The sequence below is a fragment of the Elephantulus edwardii genome, unplaced genomic scaffold (assembly GCF_000299155.1).
Source record: "Elephantulus edwardii isolate Elephantulus edwardi_28Jun2011 unplaced genomic scaffold, EleEdw1.0 scaffold00062, whole genome shotgun sequence".
NCBI lineage: Eukaryota > Metazoa > Chordata > Mammalia > Macroscelidea > Macroscelididae > Elephantulus > Elephantulus edwardii.
In genome coordinates, this window is record NW_006399812.1 from 4,843,172 (window position 1) to 4,856,711 (window position 13,540).

General features: G+C 38.3%; 1 pseudogene; it reads right to left on the reverse strand.

The window, feature by feature from the left end:
- Positions 1–9,408: 9,408 nt before the first annotated feature.
- On the reverse strand, positions 9,409–9,987 carry LOC102864993 (annotated as a pseudogene).
- Between the last annotated feature and the right edge of the window lie 3,553 nt (positions 9,988–13,540).

The window sequence follows — 13,540 nt, forward strand, 5'->3', positions numbered from 1 at the left end:
ACATTTGATACATATTACACCGAGGAGAGCTGAAGTCCAAAAACGGTGCCTTCCAGCTCTACCACCTAGCTGTGTAGAACTGAATAAACCATTTAGCCTCCATTTCTTATATGCTGTTAGTAACAATAACAGCATACTCCTCATAGATAGCTGGGATAATTAAGAGAGACCGTAGCTTCTAAAATGGTTATTTTTACATTGCTTGGAACAAGATCAGTATTAGGATTATCTTGTCCTCTAACAAGGAATCTCTGGGTGGTTTTTTTGTTGTTGTTAAGTGCATTCGAGTTGTAGGCGACTCATAGCGACCCTACGAATGAAAGTCCTCAACAGAATCTCTGGGTAGTAAAAAAAAAAAACAAAAAAACCAAACACATATCCAAAAAAACCACTAACAGCCAGAAAGTGAATGGTTTGAATCCACCAAGATGTTCCTTGAAAGGAAGGCCTGGCAGCCATGAAAGCCTTATGGGCACAATTCTACTCTAGCACATATAGGGTACCACAAATCAGAATCAACTTGTTAATGGAAACTGGTTACATAGTCTATCCTTTGACAACATACCAAAGCTGCCTCAGCTGGCTTAGCTGAGCTCCTCACACTGCTAAGCTTTCATTATCCATTTTCCTTAGAGATTAATCCAAACCATCTTACCAGCCACCCACATCTACTCTACTGTATTCCTTCCACTCTATGAATTCTCCCTGTGCTTCTATCCTGCAAAAGAGTTGGCAACAAATATCCGTCCTTTTAACTTCTTTTTCCTCACCTACTAACATCTAGTCCTTACAGTTTCCATATGCCAAAACGTGTCCACACTTCTGTGAGAGCTTCTATGCTGTGAGATAAAAAGAAGACATTTCAGTATGAGACTTCATCATGTATATTTTGTGTGTGTTGTCAGGAGGAACCAGTCTTTAAAGGACTTGGAAAAGTAGATGCTCAGTGAAGGAGGTTAATTAATTCACTAGGTTAATTAACACAGTAAATGTAAGAATTGGCTTAAATACAGGAGAGATTATGAGGATGGCATAGGACTGGGCAGGATTTCATTTTTGTTTTACTCTTTTTGTGTATAAGAGTTCATTCAATGAAAATGAACAACAGTTGATCACTCAATGGTCAGTTTTTAGAGCAAGAACAATGCTTGTCACTTCCAATCTCATCACTTTCTTAAAAAATAAGTCATCAAATAAACACTTACGGAATAAATAAGCTACTGAACAGTCAAACATTACAACATAGATATTCACTTACATTGACCTTTAGATTGTATTGTTGCATAGTTACATTATTTATAACCTACAATTAAGGATTAGAGTCATTAACCTGGTAATTTTATAATAAAATAGCAATTTTCCTTTCAGAGGCTTTTTGGAAGATCAGAAGTAGCAAAGGAGTTGGGGTTTAGGGGAGGATTGTAAAAAATGCCCAAGCAGGAACTCAGTCTATAGTCCCAGAGTAGTCACAGGAGGTTACCCAAACATATCCTACCTGGACCTCCTAGCATAGATTGAATGTTGTTTATTAGGTACTGTCAAGTCAACAACAATACATAGTGACTCTATGAACAACAGACCTGAACCAGGCCCTATTCTGTACCATTCTCAGCATCCTTGATACAATTAGGTTCATTGCTACAGTTACTGTGTTGATTGATCTTGTTGAGGGTCTTTCTCTCTTTTCCTGATCCTCTGCCTTTCCTAGAAAGACATCTTTTTCCAAGGATCAGCTCCTCCTAAAAATATGCCTGAAGTATGAGAGAGCAAGTTTCACAATTCTTGCCTCTAATGATGACCCTAGTTGCACTTTCTACAAGATTTGTTTGTGGGGTTTTTTTAGGGGTTTTGTTGGGTTGTTTTATTTTGGGTGTTTGTTTGTTTTCAACTGGGATAGTCAGTACTCTTCTCCAAAACCACAAGGGAAATTTATCAGTTCTTCTGTCATCCTTAATCACTCTCCAATTTTCAGATGTATAGGAAAGCAATTGAAAAAAATCACAGTTGAATCAGATGCACGTTAGTAAGTCGAATAGTATACTACAAAATTCATGTTTATTTGGGACCTCAGAATATAATCTTTTTAGAAACAATTCCATTTCAGACATAATTAGGTATAGATAAGATTATATTGAATTTGGATGAGCCCTAAAGCTATTGTTTTCCATATTTATAAGAAAAAGAGGGGTATTTGGGTACAAAGAAATAGAAAAAGGCAAAGGTATGCAATGAAGAGGTACAGATCAGACTGATGCTATTACAAGTCATGAATGCCAGGAAGAAGTTGGAAGAGACAAGAAACGCTTGTTCCTTAAACACTTGAGAAAAAAATTCAGACTTATCGACTCTGAATTTTGAGTTTTGATTTCTATCCTCTAGAACTGTGAGAGAATAAATATCTGTTGTTCAGAATCTTCTCAGCTTGTGGTAATTTGTTATAGCAACACTACAAATTTGTGCTTAGTTACAGAAACACTGGAAACTATTGAATGTTTTTGGATACTGAGCACAATAAATAAATGGAAGCACCATCCATGCTGGAGAGGGGTTCAGCAGAAGCTGTGTTGTGGGGATGACTCCAGTTCAGGAAAAGAATTCATGTTTATATACAATTATTTGGCAAGTGAAAGGTAAATATTTTAGAAGAAAGCCTAATAATTGACACTTCAGAAAATCATAGGGTGGGCAGACAATCAGAGACCATTCCCCACCAGCACCCTGGAACTTAGAATTAACCTTGAACAAGATAGAGGAGAGGGAAAACTTCAAAATACTGACAAAATGCAATTGAGAGGACTCTGAATCAGATAAGTATCTTTGCATCACATCCCAACCCTCCGCCACAGAACCAATCATGATGTAGTGAAAATGGCTTCTGTATGACTACTTTCCCCATCAGACACTCAACTTCTCCAATGAAAGAAATGTCTTGCTTTTTTTTCCTTATATTTCCTAAAATTCACTCAAGTGTCTGGCACAGGAAAAAATCCCAATCATGGACATGAATTTACCATTAACAGTGATATAACTCAAGTGCCCAGCTAATTTCTCATTCTCATTTAATCTAGTAAAGAATTTATTGAATGCCAACTGTGTTTTCATGTTTTTTATTTTTCAAAATGTATTCAAGATTGGTTTCATTTTCATGCAAAATGAAGGGTAAGTATTCCAAAAGATAACTTGTTGATATAATCCTACAAGTCTGACACAAAGTCTGATAAATGAAGTTGAGTATACTCAAAGTTAAACATTCATGGAATACAGACAAATAAAAGAACTAAAAATATTTGGTCATTCACAATGAGGCTCTTCCTTCATTCAATTCAGTGTAGCATCACAACATATAAATCCAAGGATCACAACATATAAATCCAAGGATCATGCATATATAATCCATGTCTTCACCCTGTGCCCACAAACAGCTTCTAGTAGCAGAGAGAAATTGTACAAATTCATAGACACAAGTGTAAATATAAGAAAATAGCACATATTCACATTTCAAACTCATTGTCATAAAGTCAAAACCACTAGCTGACCCTCCAGTAGATTTTCAGAAGCTGTAAATTACAGAGGAGAAGATTACCCAGCTTTCTCCTGAGAAGTCGCTGATGAATTTGAACTGCATTTCTTTGGATTGGAAATGCAACTCCTTACCCACTAAGACACCAGAGCTCCCTGAGTACATATTATTGTTTTTGCGGTTGGTTGCCTTCAATTTGAGCACAACTCATAGTGACCCTAAGAACAAAAGGCCTGAAGCCCCTCTATAACTAACTACATTTATCAAAGTTCATAGAGTTTCCAGAGGCATGTTGTTAGGAAGTGGATGTCCTTCCTGCTTCCAAAAGTATATATTAGACGTATAAAATGTGACAGTAGTTTAGGAAAAAGAAGACCTATATATCTAAAGGGAGAATTACTACAAGTTTCTTAAATAAGGCAAACCTCTGAGCTGAGCCTGAAAGACAAAATGAAGTTTGCAAGTACATCACAGAATACTGGGAGTGTGGCCAGAGAAATCTGCATGAATCAGCCAAAGAGTCAATTAGAAATGCTCGAGTGCACAATGGCTTTAGTGGTTTCCTGGAGAAAATGAAAATAGCTACAAGGCTGGAAATTCAACTCAACTCATAGGCATTGAGTCAAAACTGACTCACAGCTGACCCTCCATGGAGTATTGAAGGCTAAATTACATGGCAAGAGATTTCCCATGTTTCTCCAAAGAAGTCACTGACAGATTTGAACCACCAGCTCCTACAGAATATGGAACCAGAGCAAAGCATCACTAAGGCTGAGAAGTTAACTCCAAGTCCTTAAAGAGAGCTTAGAATAAAATGCTAAAGAATGTGTGCTTAGTTACATGGACACTTGCGACTACTGAATGTTTTAGAGATTAAGTACAATAAGGTAAGAGCTGGGCTTTAGGGAGAGAAATCTGATGAGCTTGTAGAAGTTGTTGTTATCCTTGTTGCTGCTGCTGCTCCTGCTGCTGTTATTGTTGTTGTTGTTATGTGCTGTAAAGTCAAATGAGACTCATAGTGACCTTATGCACAATAAATAGCTCTAAACCCTGCTCTATCCTGACCCAGTATTACTGTCTCTGACACATTTGCCCCCAAAACCCCAGTTATGTCAATCCATCTCATCCAAGGTCTTCTTCTCCTCCTCTGACCCTCCATCTTTCCAAAGATTAAGTCCCTCTCCAAGAACTGGTCTATCTTGGCATTATGCCCAGTCAGATGGAACTTCAAAATATTTGCCTCCAAGGAGCAATTTGGTTTCACCTTCTCCAGGACAGACCTGTTTGTTCTCTTGGCGTCCATGTTATGTTCAATACTCTCCTCCAGCACCAGAACTCAAAGATATTGATTCTTTTCCTGGCATCTTTAGTCATTACCTAGCTCTCTGGTGCATAGCAAATAATCGCAAAGACCACGGTCAGTAGACTGACATCGTTGCTCTTCACTCTAGAGAGGTCGCTGAGAGCAACTAGACTTTTTATTTCCATACTGCTGATGTCAAGAGTGTTGACTGTGGAAACAAGCAAGCTGAAATTGTTAATAATCTCTCTCTATTCCCTATCTATCACGTTATTGTCAATTAGCCCAACGGTAAGAAACTTTGTTTTCTTGGTGTTGACATTCAATTCATGCTGAAGACTACAGAGCTTGATCTGCTGCAGTAAGCAATTCAGGTCGTACTCTGTTTTGGCAAGCAAGGTTGTTTTTCATCATAACACAGATTGTTGATGAGTCTTCCTCCAGTCCTGATGCCACATTCCTCTTCATAAGGCCCAGCCTGTTAAATGGTCTGTCCTGCATATATATTGAAAAGGAATGGAGACAGGAAGTATCTCTGATGCACTCCGTTCCTGATTTTGAACCATGCAGTGTTTCCTTACTCTGTTCTGATGACTGTTTTCTGGTCCAAATATAGGTTTTTCATGAGCACAGTTAAATGTTCTGGGATTGCCATTATTTTCAAGGTTAGCCACAATTTGTTGTGATTCACAAATAAAACTGTGGATAACACAATTACAAAATAGGCAAGAGATAATGAAAGAATTTTCACAGAGGAAAATATTCAGATGGCCAACAGATACATGAAGAAATGCTCAAAATCACTGGCAATAAGAGAGAAGAAAATCAAAACAATGAGATATCATCTTGCTTCAGTAGCAGTGGCAAAGTTTACCATGACAGCAAGTAATAAATTTGGAAAGGATGTGAAGAGATCAGAGCTCTTATACACTGTTGGTGGGATTATAAAATGGTACAATCACTCTGGAAGGCAGTTTGCTATTTCCTCAGAAAGCTTAACATAGAAATTCCATATAACCCAGCTATTCCATTGCTTGGAATACACCCCAAGAGAATGAGAACTGAGGCACAAACAGAGACCTGTACACCAACGTTCATAACAGCGCTATTCACCATCGCAAGAACATGGAAACAGCCATAATGTCTAACAACAATTGAATGGATTGAGAAACTATGATACATTCACACAATGGAATACTACACAGCACACAGGAACATTGATTTGTAAATCACAAACTTGGGAATGACTGAAGAGTATTATACTAAGTGAACAAAGTCTGGAAAGGACTGGTACTGTATAAGACCATTATTGTAAAAATACATAACTAATAAAACATGTATGAAGATATAAGGGGGGAGCAAAAGGTTGGGGATGGGAGGGAGTAATCATGAGGTCACACATTTGATGGGTGGAGGGGGAGTTGAAAAGGTGGGGGGAATCAGGTGTGAGGGGCAATGTATACAAACTTTTTAGATAAACCAGTGTCAAATTTAAAAAAAAATATTGTAAGAAAAAAAATGTATACTTATTTCTAAAGCATTTTGAAGCATCTCATCTTAATACATGAAAGCACACCATAAAAACAAAAAGTTGGATAAGGAGAAGAGTCAGCAGATGACATAGTAGCAAAGGTGTATCTTGTATTTCATGAGAAATTCCTAGGTATTATGATAGCCAATAACAGAACTACTAACAGCTTACATTTTACAAACATGATAGTTATGACAGGGAACTCTGGTGGCCTAGTGGCAAGAAGCTGCTCTGAAATCCAGAAGGCACGCAGTTCAAGGCCATCAACTGCTCCACAGGAGAAAGTTGAGTAATCTCCTCCCATGCAATTAACTGCCTCTGAAAACCTACTGGAGGATCAGTTTTAGGTTGATTCTGACTCGATTGTACACAAAAGCAATATAGTTGTGACAAGATAGAATTCTCCTAGTACTTTAGTTAGTCATCAAATACTAAATTGAGATATATTAAGACCCTCCTGAACCATGAAGTGTTTCCTTGCTTTGTTCTGAGGACTGCTTCTGGTCCAAATACAGGTTTTGCAAGAGCACAATTAAGTGTTCTGGGATTTCCTTTCTCCTCAAGGTTAGCCACAATTTGTTGTGATCCACACATCAAATGCATTTGCATAGTTAATAAAACACAGACATTCCTCCAGTTCTCTCTGTTTTCGGCCAACATACATCTAACGTTGGTTATGATGTCCCTTGTGTCATGGCCTCTTTTAAACTCAGCTTGCACTTCTGGAAGTTCTCTGCTGATGTACTGTTCTGGTCATTTTGGATAATCTTCAGCAGGATATTGCTTCTGTGTTGTATTAGGGATATTGTTTGATAATTTCCATATTCTGTTGGGTCAAATTTTTTTTAATGGGAATAAATATAGTGCTCTTCCAGTTAGTTGGTCAGTTAGTTGTCCTCCAGATTTCTTGGCTTATCCTGGTGAGTACTGTTCTGCCCACAAAATGCCCCTCAAAGGAGATCCAATCACATGTCTGAAAATTTCAAGAGCATTTATTAATTCCACATGTGGAGACTTTCTCCCTCCACGAGAGGGTGGTGAGGGAAAAAGCCCTGAGTCCCCTCTCCCAATTGCTTTTATACCTTTTTTGGGGGTGCCCCTGTTGGGGCCGGGAGATTGAGATCATGGTTGGTGGGTCGAGGGATCAGTCATGTGGGTCAGCTTTTGACGGGCTGGCTACTTTGCCCACCTTTACTCCTTCTGTGTCACGTAGACACTAGTTAATTCTATACTTTGCAAGGACAGACAAGACTTTACCTGGGGCATTTGTGTTTGCCTTAAGCTAAGAATTTTTATGGCCTGCTTCTGCTTCTGGCAGTAATGAGGGTTTATAAAAAAAATGGGGGTTTTGCTGTCCCTTCAAGTACATCTGAGGCAGTATTTGTTTGCCTAAAATATGTCGATTGGTGTTCCATCAATTCCTAGGGTCTTGTTTTTTGCCAATTCCTTCAGAGAAGCTTGAACTTCCTCTTTCATCACCGCTGCCTCTTGCTCATATGTTGTTTCATTAAATTCTTCTGTATTAGCCAATTCTTTTTGGTATACTCTGTGCACTCCTATCTTCTTTTTTTTTAAGTTCAAGCAATTATTATATATTTAGTACCATGAAGGAATTACTGTTACCTTTTTTGGTATGATAATTTTAGTATTGTAATTATTTTTCCTAAAAGATTTTTAAAGGAGTTTTTACCTTTTACATACTTAAATAACTAGACGAAGCAATATATTTGGTATTTGGGGGATATTTTAGATGAACATAAAGAGTTTTATTAGAAGATAAGTCCCATAGAGCAAGAGTACTGAGAGAGACAATTGGTACTCATTTCAAAACAAGCAAAAAAGACAAGCGTGGTCAAGCAGGTAAGGAATACAAGGGGTCGCAGACATGTACACAGATCTTACAATGAATTTGTCAAAATTTTAAGTGTCTGTGTATCTAAAAAGTTTTAATTTTGAAAAAAACCAACCTGAAAATAAAAACTTAAAAGAAAAAACAAAACAAAAATACTCCCCAAGTTGAAATAATTAGGAAACAGATGATTACATCTGATGGAAAGAATTAATTTCCTATGTACTATCTTTTCCAATTCTAAATGGCTTTGAATGTTGCTACTCAAAAATTAAGTTCCAAACATTACACAACTCTCCTGACTAAAGAAACCATCAAACTGATGCCTCAGGCTATGGCTATCCCTTAATGGTCAGACAAAAAGGGAAGAATACGTCAAATTTCAAAGCTTACACATTCAATCTTTTCCACGAAGTAAAAATCTCTGTACTTCTTCCCAGCCCACCTGAAGTGATTTACTACATTTGAAATAGTCATGGAGTTCACTGTCCTGTAAGATGCAGATATCCTGTGACAACATCCTAATGACCCACATGGATTCTCTAAGTTAGACCATTCTATGATGTGCAACCAGTCTCTTTCCTTCCTTAAAAACTTTCTCATCAAATACAATACCTTCAAAAGTTCATTCTGAATTTTTCAGTTATAATATTTATGTGGTCATTTTTGTCAGGATCCCAATAAGAGCTCTCTTTCTGTAGTATAAAACCAACTAAAGAAGCAATTAGACAGGAAGATACCAAAATACATGATATGTAAAAGTCCATGTATTCGGTTCCTTTGCACGCAGCAAATAGCAAACTGCCGTTCTGTTCTCGCTGTTCCTCTCTCAAATCACCAGTCTGAGGGGCAATATTTGAGCATCGACTCATCCTCCTTGATAAGCTATCTTGTGTTGTACATAGGGGAACGAAACATTCTTGTTGACCTAGACTAGCCACATGTGGAGTGTGCTGGGAGACAAACACATTATCTCTTCCATCATCAGTCAAGTTCAAGTTAAGTCCATACTAAGTTAACTGGTACCAAAAGAACTCGATTCCGCTCTGTCAGTGCAGGGAGGAAGGCACGGGAGGAGAGGAGGAGGAGAAGACTCAATGTCCTATGACGGAGTGCAGAGGCTTCTAGTGAAAAAAACACAACTGGCACATTCTGATGAATGATGGAACAGAAACCATCCAGAAACCACGGCGGTGAAGCTTTGTGTCTTAGGATGCCATGCCCAGTAGGAAGCCTCCGAAGAATCCCCCAGTCACAAGGACGTTTTTCTTCACAAATGACACCACCTCCTCAGCTTTGCTCCTGACCTCATTAGGTATCTGGTTACTCTTACGGATTTTCATTTGCTCCTTGGCTTTCTTCATATCCTTCTCTACTCATTGCCAGTCAACCCTGATGTAGCCAGTGTGGTTTGCAATCTGAAGGAGAAAAAATCCACCGCCCACAGCTGTTGCCGCTAACTTTCCAACCTTCTGGAATATGAAACCCGTGCACCAGCCAGTGACACCTCCAATGAGCAGCTGGGTGGCTACACTGTACTTTTCAGCAGAAGGCCCAGATTCTTGTCCAAATAGCTTGCGCCACCATGGCTGCTTCTAAGCAAATTCTGCAAGGTCCAATGACTCGAAGTTTCCTTGACCGGTAGCGGCCATTTCGGCGAGCTCGTCTCGCGAGAACACTCGCAGGGTTTCAGTGAGGTGGCATGGGGAGTGGCACGTCAGCTGCGTCGCGACTACCTGGCTTCCGGCACATGGACTCCTATCTTCTTTTGATGCTTCCTGGGTCATTCAACATTCCGCCCTCAGCATCCTAATATATTGCAATTCGAGACTTAAATTTGTTCCCCAGTTTCTTCAGCTTAATAAATGCTGAGCAAATTCATTCCTTTTTATTTTTCAACACCAACTCTTTGCAAATTTCCCATTGTTTTGTCTTCCCAAGCTGCTCTTCGAAATCTTTTGTTCAGTTCCTTAACTTCTTGATTTCTTCCCTTTGCGTTGGCCTCTCAGCAATCAGGTGCAATATTCAGAGTCTCTTCTGACATCTAGCTTTGTGTTTTCTTCCTCCTCTATATTTGTAATATCTTTTTCATTCTTCTTAGATAATATTCTTGATATCCTCCCACAGCTCATCTGGTCTTCATTCATTAGTATTCAAGACCTCAAACCTGTTCCTGAAATGGTCTTTAAATTCTGGTGGGAATTTAGGTCTCAAAGTCAAACTTTGGTTTTTATGGATTGGATTTTATTTTCTTTCATGTCCATTTAAACTTGCATATAGGTAGTTGATGATCTGTTCCACAATCAGAACCTGTCCTAGTTTTCACAGCTGATACTGAGCTTCTCCAGTGATTTTTTCCCCCTCACTTATCTAATCAATCTGATCCCTACGTAGTCCATCAGTTGAAATCCATGTATATAAAAGATCTTATAAAAGATATTTGTAATAATTATGTCACTGATTGTACAGAATTCTGTCATTCTATCTCGTCTCATTTTTATTACCAAGTCCATGTTTTCCGATTACTGATCCTTCTTCCCTATTCCCAACTTCTGCATTCTAGTCACTCATTATTATTAAAGTATTTTGGTTGCATGTTTGATCAATTTCTGACTACAAAAGATGGTAAAGGGCTATATCCTTTGGCCCTGGTTTTTGGTGCATATATTTGAATGATAGTAATATTAATAGGTCTTCTTTGTATGTGTATGGATATTATCCTGTCACTCACAACATTGTGTTTCAAGATGGATTTAGAAATGGTCTTTTTAACTATGAATATGACCCCATTTTTCTTCACCTATTCATTTCCAGCATCGTAGATCATATGATTATCTGATTCAAAATGTCCCATGCCAACCAATTTGACTTGGGAGGCTGGACTTTATGAGGAGGAATGTGTCCTGTTCCAGGATTGTCTCTTTAAAATCTTTATTTCCAAGCAAGGTAAGATTAACAGGTACTAAAGATTGTTTTGTTGTGACTGTTAGGTGTTGTCAAGTCAACCAGGACTTATAAAAACGTATGAAAAACATACTGGCATCTTTTCTCCAAGGACTCACACCTCTTGACAATATGACCAAAATATGTGAGGTGAACTTTCACCATCCTTGTCTCTAAGGAGCAAGCTGACCATGCAACCTTCAAGCCAGAATTGAGGAGGGGAGGGATACACAATTCAACCTGCAGGAACAGACTGTGTTAGAATAACAAGCTGGGACTTATTCTTGTTTAACCATAAATCATTCATTCAATAAATCGTATTTACTGCATTTCAGACACAACAGGAACAATTACAGGCCGAGTTGGGGGATATATGACAGAAACTCTTTGAGGCTCAAAATCAAGCAGATAAAGATAACAAGTATGATAAACAAATATTAAAATAGGTCAGAGAATAGCAGTGCTAAGGAAGAGGAAGAAATGGGTGCCTGAAGTGTTGCAACTTTAAACAGTTTGGTTCCGGCTGGATGTACTTTGGAATGTAAAAGTTGAATAGAACTTTACCAGCAGGTAATTGGACACTGCTTTTGGCTCAAGACTGCTAATAGAAAAGCCAATAATGATTCCGAAAATTAGAACCCGCAGTTCTAGGAAGTTTTAAATTCCAGACTTTCAGGTTTCCAGAAGACAATCAATGTAAAACTGAAAAAAAAAAAACCCTCACCGGCTGTTAAGCAGGGATTAGTTTATTAACCACAGTGGGACAGTGTAAAATTAGAGAAAGGATACTGTTTTTTATCTTCTTTGCCAACTCTCTTTCATTTTCACCCCATAACCCTCTTTCTTTGTTTGTAGTATCTGCTTTAATTATATTTTTGTACATTTACAGATTTTTCTTTGCTATGATCAAGTCTTTGAGACCTGACTATTGATGTTACTCAAAATTCCTTAACTAAATTCTCTGTTGTTAATAATGATTTTTTTAAATTCAGGATTTACAGGAGGGAGGTAGACAGTGCTTTGGAGGACATTGGACATGTATACATTATGCTAGCTTGCAAACAGAAATGTAGATGTCCAAATGCAGGAAAATAGAGTACCAACTTCGTGAGAGGAAGGGAAACACCTGGGATATATCTCCCAGGGAATCAGCAAGCAATTAATCCATACCCTAGCCAACGTGCCGCAAGACTTCTGTTGCAGAAACTGCCACAGTCCTCCTGGCACTCTGGCTGCATCAGAGAACAGGGAGCCGGGAAAATATGAGTGAATCTGTAAAGAGCAGTATTTGGCAACCTCAGAAGTATGTATCTACTTGTAATTCACACTCAACTAGGCTTTTATTGGCAATGTTTTTAAACAAGGAGAAAATTAGTAAAAATAGAAAAGGAAAGAAAATGGGAGACTATTTCCCCTTTGAATTTTCCCTTTTCAAATTTTCATGGGAATGAAACATTTCAGGCATCTCCAAGCATTTGAAAGTAGCAGTTAATTGTTAAACAATTATGATTCTGTACTTGAACATGTGCTAAAACTATAAAAGGTAATCCAACAGTGTAGAAATTATCAAACGATATCATTAATATTACACACAAGCAAGATCATGCTGAAGATTATCCAAAAATGACTGGACCAGTACTTCAGCAAAGAACTGCTAGCTGTGCAAGCTGAGTTTAGAAGAGGCTGTGACACAAAGGATATTATAGCCAACACTAATTGGATTTTAGCTGAGAACAGAAAGTGCCAGAGGAAAGTCTATCTGTGTTTCATTGACTAAGCAAAGGCATTTGACTGTGTGGAAAAAAAACCAAACCCACAACAAAACTAACTGTGGCCAATGATGAAAAGAAAGAGAATCCCAGAACACTTAATTGTGCTCATGTGAAACCTTTATTTGGACCAGAAGCAGTCATCAAAACAGAGCAAGGAAACATTGCATGGTTCAAAATCAGGAAAAGGGTGTGTCAGAGATGAATCCTCTCACCATGCCTTTTCAATCTATATAAAAACATCATTTGGGAGGCTGGATTTAGGAGGAGGGATATGGCATCAGCACTGCAGAAAGACTAATCAATAACCTGTGTTATGTAGTTGATACAACCTTGCTTGCTGAAACTGAGGAGCACCTGAGGCAGAAGGTCAACGACTTCAGTCTTTAATATGCCTTGAAGCTCAATACCAAGAAAACAGATCTTGCTACTGGATCAATTAGCAGCATCGTGACAGACAAAGAAGAGATTGAAATTATTAAGAGTTTCAGCCTGCTTTGGTTCCACAATTAACACTCTTGACACCAGCATTCAGAAAATCAAAAGACAAATTACAATGGGAAAATCTGCTGTCAAGGACCTCTCTAGAGTAGTGAGGAACAATGATGTCAGTGTAGAGACTAATGTA